Here is a 5,900-nt window from a genome sequence, read left to right on the forward strand (position 1 = left end):
AGTTGCATACATAAAAAACGTTCTATCCTTCTTTAACACCTTTTGGCCGACAATGCCCAAGAGGAAGGCCTCTGGTTTCTTAGGAAAGGTGTACTTAAACACCTTTTTTAACTCATTATATATCATTTCCCAGAATGCCTTCACTTTAGGGCAAGTCCACCATAGGTGAAAGAATGTCCCTTCAGCCTCCTTACATTTCCAACATTTGTTGTCCGACAAATGGTATATTTTTGCAAGCTTGACTGGGGTCATGTACCACCTGTATATCATTTTCATAATATTTTCTTTCAAGGCATTACATGCCGTAAATTTCATACCGGTGGTCCATAACTTTTCCCAGTCTTCAAACATAATGTTGTACCCAATGTCCTGAGCCCACTTTATCATGGCTGATTTAACTGTCTCATCCTGCGTGTTCCATTTAAGCAGCAAGTTATACATTCTTGATAATAACTTAGTCTTTGGTTCTAACAATTCTGTCTCTAGTTTCGATTTTTCCACCTGGAAGCCTGGATTTAGATGTAATTCCAAGTACAGAACCTTATCTTTGAGAGAGAGGGGGGGGAGTAATCCCATCTAAATTTCCCAATACTACCAGTTCCCATAATCTTTACAGTCAATTGTATGGCAAGAGTGTGAAATGTTGAGCACAGGTGCTGTGTGTGGCCTCTAGACCTCTCTACCTTTCCCTCAGGTTTCTTCACAGGCCACACCCTCCCAGGTCGCACCCCTCGCTGACTCTGTTGTGCCAGGCTCTCTGCCCTCTTCTTGTTATTTGACCTGGCTAGAATGTGCCCATGAGTTGTAATAATGTACCTGCAGCTCCCACCTTCCAAATTCGCATTATGTGAAAATTCGCTTATCCAAACATGATGAATTAGTACCCAAACCTCACTACACACACCACAGATTTAGATATCTAAGCAGCTGAAGTTCTCCCGCTTCCTTACTTTGTGCTTTGCTGGTCAGCAACAACCATTTCAGGCAGAAACTGTGCAGGGATGGATGGAGGGAGAGAGATCTGACAACACTGGGAGCAGGAGAGATAAGACAAATCAGCTTTTCCTTTTCTCTATTATTATTATTATTATTATTATTATTATTATTATTATTATTAATTTTCTATACTGTCCTTCATCCAAGGATCACAGGGTGGTTTACAAAATAAAACACAAAAATACATTACATAGCAACAAACCAAAAAATAACCCTCCTTTGCTTGTTGGCGGCAGACATTTCAGGGAGAAACCCTGGGGTGAGGGTAGAGAAATAAGACAAATCACGGATTACAAATGTTCTCATAGGAATCAATGGAAATCATGGACTCATTATCCAAACGCTTACCTAATGAACATTTCCAGGGAAACCATTGTGTCTGGTGTGTGTCTTTTGTACCTTGATGGAGGGCACAGAATGATAGGAGCTTGACCACATCATATTTTGCCACACCCGCAGCTGGTATGTAGGTCTCCAGAAGGTTTGCCCATCAGGTAATGTGTTCCTTGGGCTGAAAAAGGTTCCCCATCCTTGTTGCCAACTGTCGCTTCTTCAACTGAAGAGCCCTTCTGAAGACTTAAATGCCCTACAGAGCACCTTAAAATAGATTAGCACCGTAATGTACCTTTTATCATGCTGGACTCACAAAGCCGATAAGCAGGTTTTATATATAGGCTGTACTATATAAGAGGATGCTGCTTTCTCAATATTTCTTTACTTTAGATTTCCAGCACGGTTAGTCATATCACTGTTGCTGGTTGTAATAGACCCAGACAAATATTAAACCCTCTCATACTGAGATTCCTTCACTGCCATGGCAGGCATGTGGGTCTCCCCTGGGGGCATTTAGTTTGTGATCAGCTTTAAAGGCTGTGCTTTCGTATTGATCCTTTGCCTCAAAATGTCAACAGGTGTAAAGCTTGCCTCAAAACATCTCTCTCTCTCTGAATCCTTCACTCTAGTCAGGGGGAGAATTATTTATGAACAAGGCACTCCCATGAAGACAGATAGGTGGGAGATCAAATCTTACAAACCATTAAATGGTGTGTGTGTGTGTGTGTGTGTGTGTGTCTGTGTCTGTGTCCTTGGGGATTTCCTGTAGTTCAGTGGAAACAACATGTGTCAATATGCCAAATTTAATGCCATTTTTTAAAAAATTGCTAATATTTTCAAAAGAGAGTTACAGGTATATCAGAGTTGCATGTGTTCATCCCATCCCATTTCCAAATTGTTCCTTACAGTCATACCTTGCTTTTTGAACAGCTTAGTTCCCGAATGTTTTGGCTCCTGAACGCCGCAAACCCGGAAGTGAGTGCTCTGGTTTGCAAGCGTTCTTTGGAACCAGAACATCTGACAGGGCTTCCTGCAGCCAATCAGAAGCCATGCTTTGGTTTCCAAACATTTTGGAAGTCAAACGGACTTCCGGAATGGATTCCGTTCGACTTCCAAGGTATTATTATTATAAAATGGAAATTAGCTTTTGGGAAGTAAACAAGTTTCTGATTATTCAGTGTGTGAACTGAATGTGTGAACTGTCTCCCCTGAAAAGCATTAGGTGATGTGAACATTCTTTTTTAAATTTATGAATCCATGCTCGCCCCTTCCTTCGCTTATGCATGTCGTCCTTTGATGCAACAGATCTGCACCAGCCATAAAAGCTAAGTCCAACATATTACAAAATATTTAGTTACATTTGATATTCCAGTTATTCTAGTTGAAATCAAAGAAAAACCTTAATTTAACATCAATACCCAGATGAACAGCTAATGTCATTGTTTGCACAACACACCATGAATAATTGCATTTATTTCAACAGATCTATACATATGAACCCATAACAAAAAAGAGAGAGGGGACAAGAATGTGCATTTTTATCACTTCTAGCTCTGATTAATCCTAGGCTCATTTAACAATATTCTGATATGTGAAATGCATCTCATCAAGAACCCGTAAAACTATCTAATAAATCAGACTGAGAAGGTCATACAAACACTATGATTAATAGTGTAATGACACACACATATTTTAATTAAAAAATTGAAAATATCCCCTTTCTATAATAGTTTGAAAAGTTCACTTAATTAAGCATAGTTGGTGATTAGCTAATTAATTTCATGATAACTTTCATTATGTGACTATATTGCAGTCAGTGCTTTATTCAAAGAACTTTAACACTGGCCTTTCTTATCCACATTGCTCCCGCTGGATGTGAATGCTTTCTAAAGCTATTTTGCTTTTTAGAGATTCAGATTTCTTTCTGGGGTTCTTTTCTTTTCTTTCATTCTGAAGCACTTTCGATCTACTGTTATAGGCTAGGAAATTACAAACATCATCAAAACTTCACGCGAGGAATAATGCATTTAAAAGCCTCTGGCATATTTGCTGGGCACAATTAGATTCACAATTCCTAAGCCAGGGCTGCAATCCTGCGCACAACTAGGCTGCCTAAATCTCATTGACTTCAGTGGGAATTAAGCAGCCCTACTGTATACAGGATTGGTGCGTGCAGAAAGGAATAGGAGTAGAGAGAAAGGGGTGTTCATAATATGGTATTATTTTTACTCTCGCTATGCGAACATTTGCAGTTGAGCCATGGCCAACAATGTCTCTTCACAGGACCAAACTACATATGATACTCACTTCTCTCTCTCTATGTCTACCTCTTAGATACAAAATGCTGAATTTATGAGAGCAATCTGTAATTTGAGACTGGCACATGAGAAGGACGTATTTCCCGTCTAATGGGATTTCCACTCAAAGTCACTAATGGAGGCTGTAACCCTATACACATTTAAGGTAAAGGTAAAGGGACCCCTGACCATTAGGTCCAGTCATTGCCGACTCTGGGGTTGCGGCGCTCATCTCGCTTTATTGGCCAAGGGAGCCAGTGTACAGCTTCCGGGTCATGTGGCCAGCATGACTAAGTCACTTCTGGCGAACCAGAGCAGTGCACGGAAATGCCGTTTACCTTCCTGCCGGAGCGGTACCTATTTATCTACTTGCACTTTGACGTGCTTTCAAACTGCTAGGTTGGCAGTTTATGCATTTAGATAGGAGCAAATCCCACTGAACTGAAAGGAACTTACTTTTGAGTAGACACATATTGGATTGAACTGTTTGTTGGCTTTCCCCTACATGTGGGGTATTACTGTACAGAGTTTCATGTTTATCACTACATATGATCAGGAGTTAGGTATGGAAAATAAATTGAGTTCAGATTTTAATGAAAAACTAATTAACTCACATTGTTCTGAAAAGAATATGTGAACTGAAACTCCTATTTCCTTTGAAATCTCCAAATCAACCAAATAATGGGAAGTATCCAATGCACTTGGTCTGTTAATGAAAGGATTGATGCACTTGTGCAGTAGAACTTCCCTCCTCTTCCCCCTCCCTCCCACATCCATGTGTGCCCTACTCTACACCCCAAATCTGCTCTGCTGTTTTTTGGGAGCTGCCAGAACAGACTTAGGGTGTACCCGAGAACAGGAGAAATTTTGGAAGACATTGCTGAGTGCAACATCTACCCAGGGTATATAGCCCTAACAGTTGTTGGTACATGTCGCTTGGAGGAGACTGTTATACCTGGAACATAGGAAGCTGCCTTCGTCAATCAAGCTCAGTACTATCCATGCTATGTGGCAGTGACTCTCCAGAGTTAGAGACAGGGGTCTTTCTTAGCTCTACCTGGAGGCGCCACAAATTGAATCTGGGACCCTCTGCATGCAAAGTTACCACTGAACTGTGGTTCTTCACCCCTATGCCCAAAGAACCCTGGCCTTATATTGGATTTTGGAGGTGCCCTCAGAGGAACTGAACAGTATCTGTGTTCCTTTTTCTTGTACACTGAAGGGGAAAAAATAGCACTCCTTAGCTGTTGTGAGATTAATTAAACATATTGGCTATAAACAAGCTATGTCTGGAAAAAGATGAATAATTCCTCAAAATATCCTTGTACTGTGTACAAATATAGCAACCAAGCTGTGAAGTCTGTTATCTTTGATTATCCTCATTCCAAGTGAAACAAGAGAAGAAGGTTTCTTTATGAAACAGAAAATGTTTTAGTTCTTTCAAAAGTTCACCAAGAACATCCATTATCTTGGAAGTGACGGGAAGTCTTATGCAAAAGTTTGCAAATAGGTATGCAGATAAAGTAAAAATGGGTGGAGCTTCCAGATTGGGCTCTGTATTAAGCAGGGCTTTGTCCTCTATGGAAGGGAGAAGAAAATGCCACTGTGGAGGCAGATGAACATCTGAGAAATCCTTGGGATGGGATTGTCTTACCTTGGATGAAGTATAGTAGTTGAGGGTTTCCTGCACTTTTTCAGCTTAAAAGGAAGTGACATTCAATCATAGCAAATGTGAGGCACTCTACATCCTCCTGCCAGAGTTTCCTGAGACACAATAGATGAATAAAAAGGTAAAGGGATCCCTGACCATTAGGTCCAGTCGTGACCGACTCTGGGGTTGTGGCGCTCATCTCGCTTTATTGGCCGAGGGAGCCGGCATACAGCTTCTGGGTCATGTGGCCAGCATGACTAAGCTGCTTCTGGCAAACCAGAGCAGTGCACGGAAACGCTGTTTACCTTCCCGCTGGAAGCGGTACCTATTTATCTACTTGCATTTTGATGTGCTTTCGAACTGCTAGGTTGGCAGGAGCAGGGACTGAGCAACGGGAGCTCACCCCATCACGGGGATTCGAACTGCCAACCTTCTGATTGGCAAGTCCTAGGCTCTGTGGTTTAACCCACAGCATCACCCAATGATGGCTAAAGGCCGTACGTGGCTACTAGCCATGATAGCTATGATCTGCCTCCATAGTTGGAGGCAGTAATGCTTCTGAACAGTAGTTGCTGGAAACCACAGGGTGGGGGGGGGGACACTAGTGCTGAAATCCTGCTTAT

Source organism: Podarcis vaucheri (assembly GCF_965113315.1).
Source record: "Podarcis vaucheri genome assembly, chromosome: 12".
Lineage (NCBI taxonomy): Eukaryota > Metazoa > Chordata > Lepidosauria > Squamata > Lacertidae > Podarcis > Podarcis vaucheri.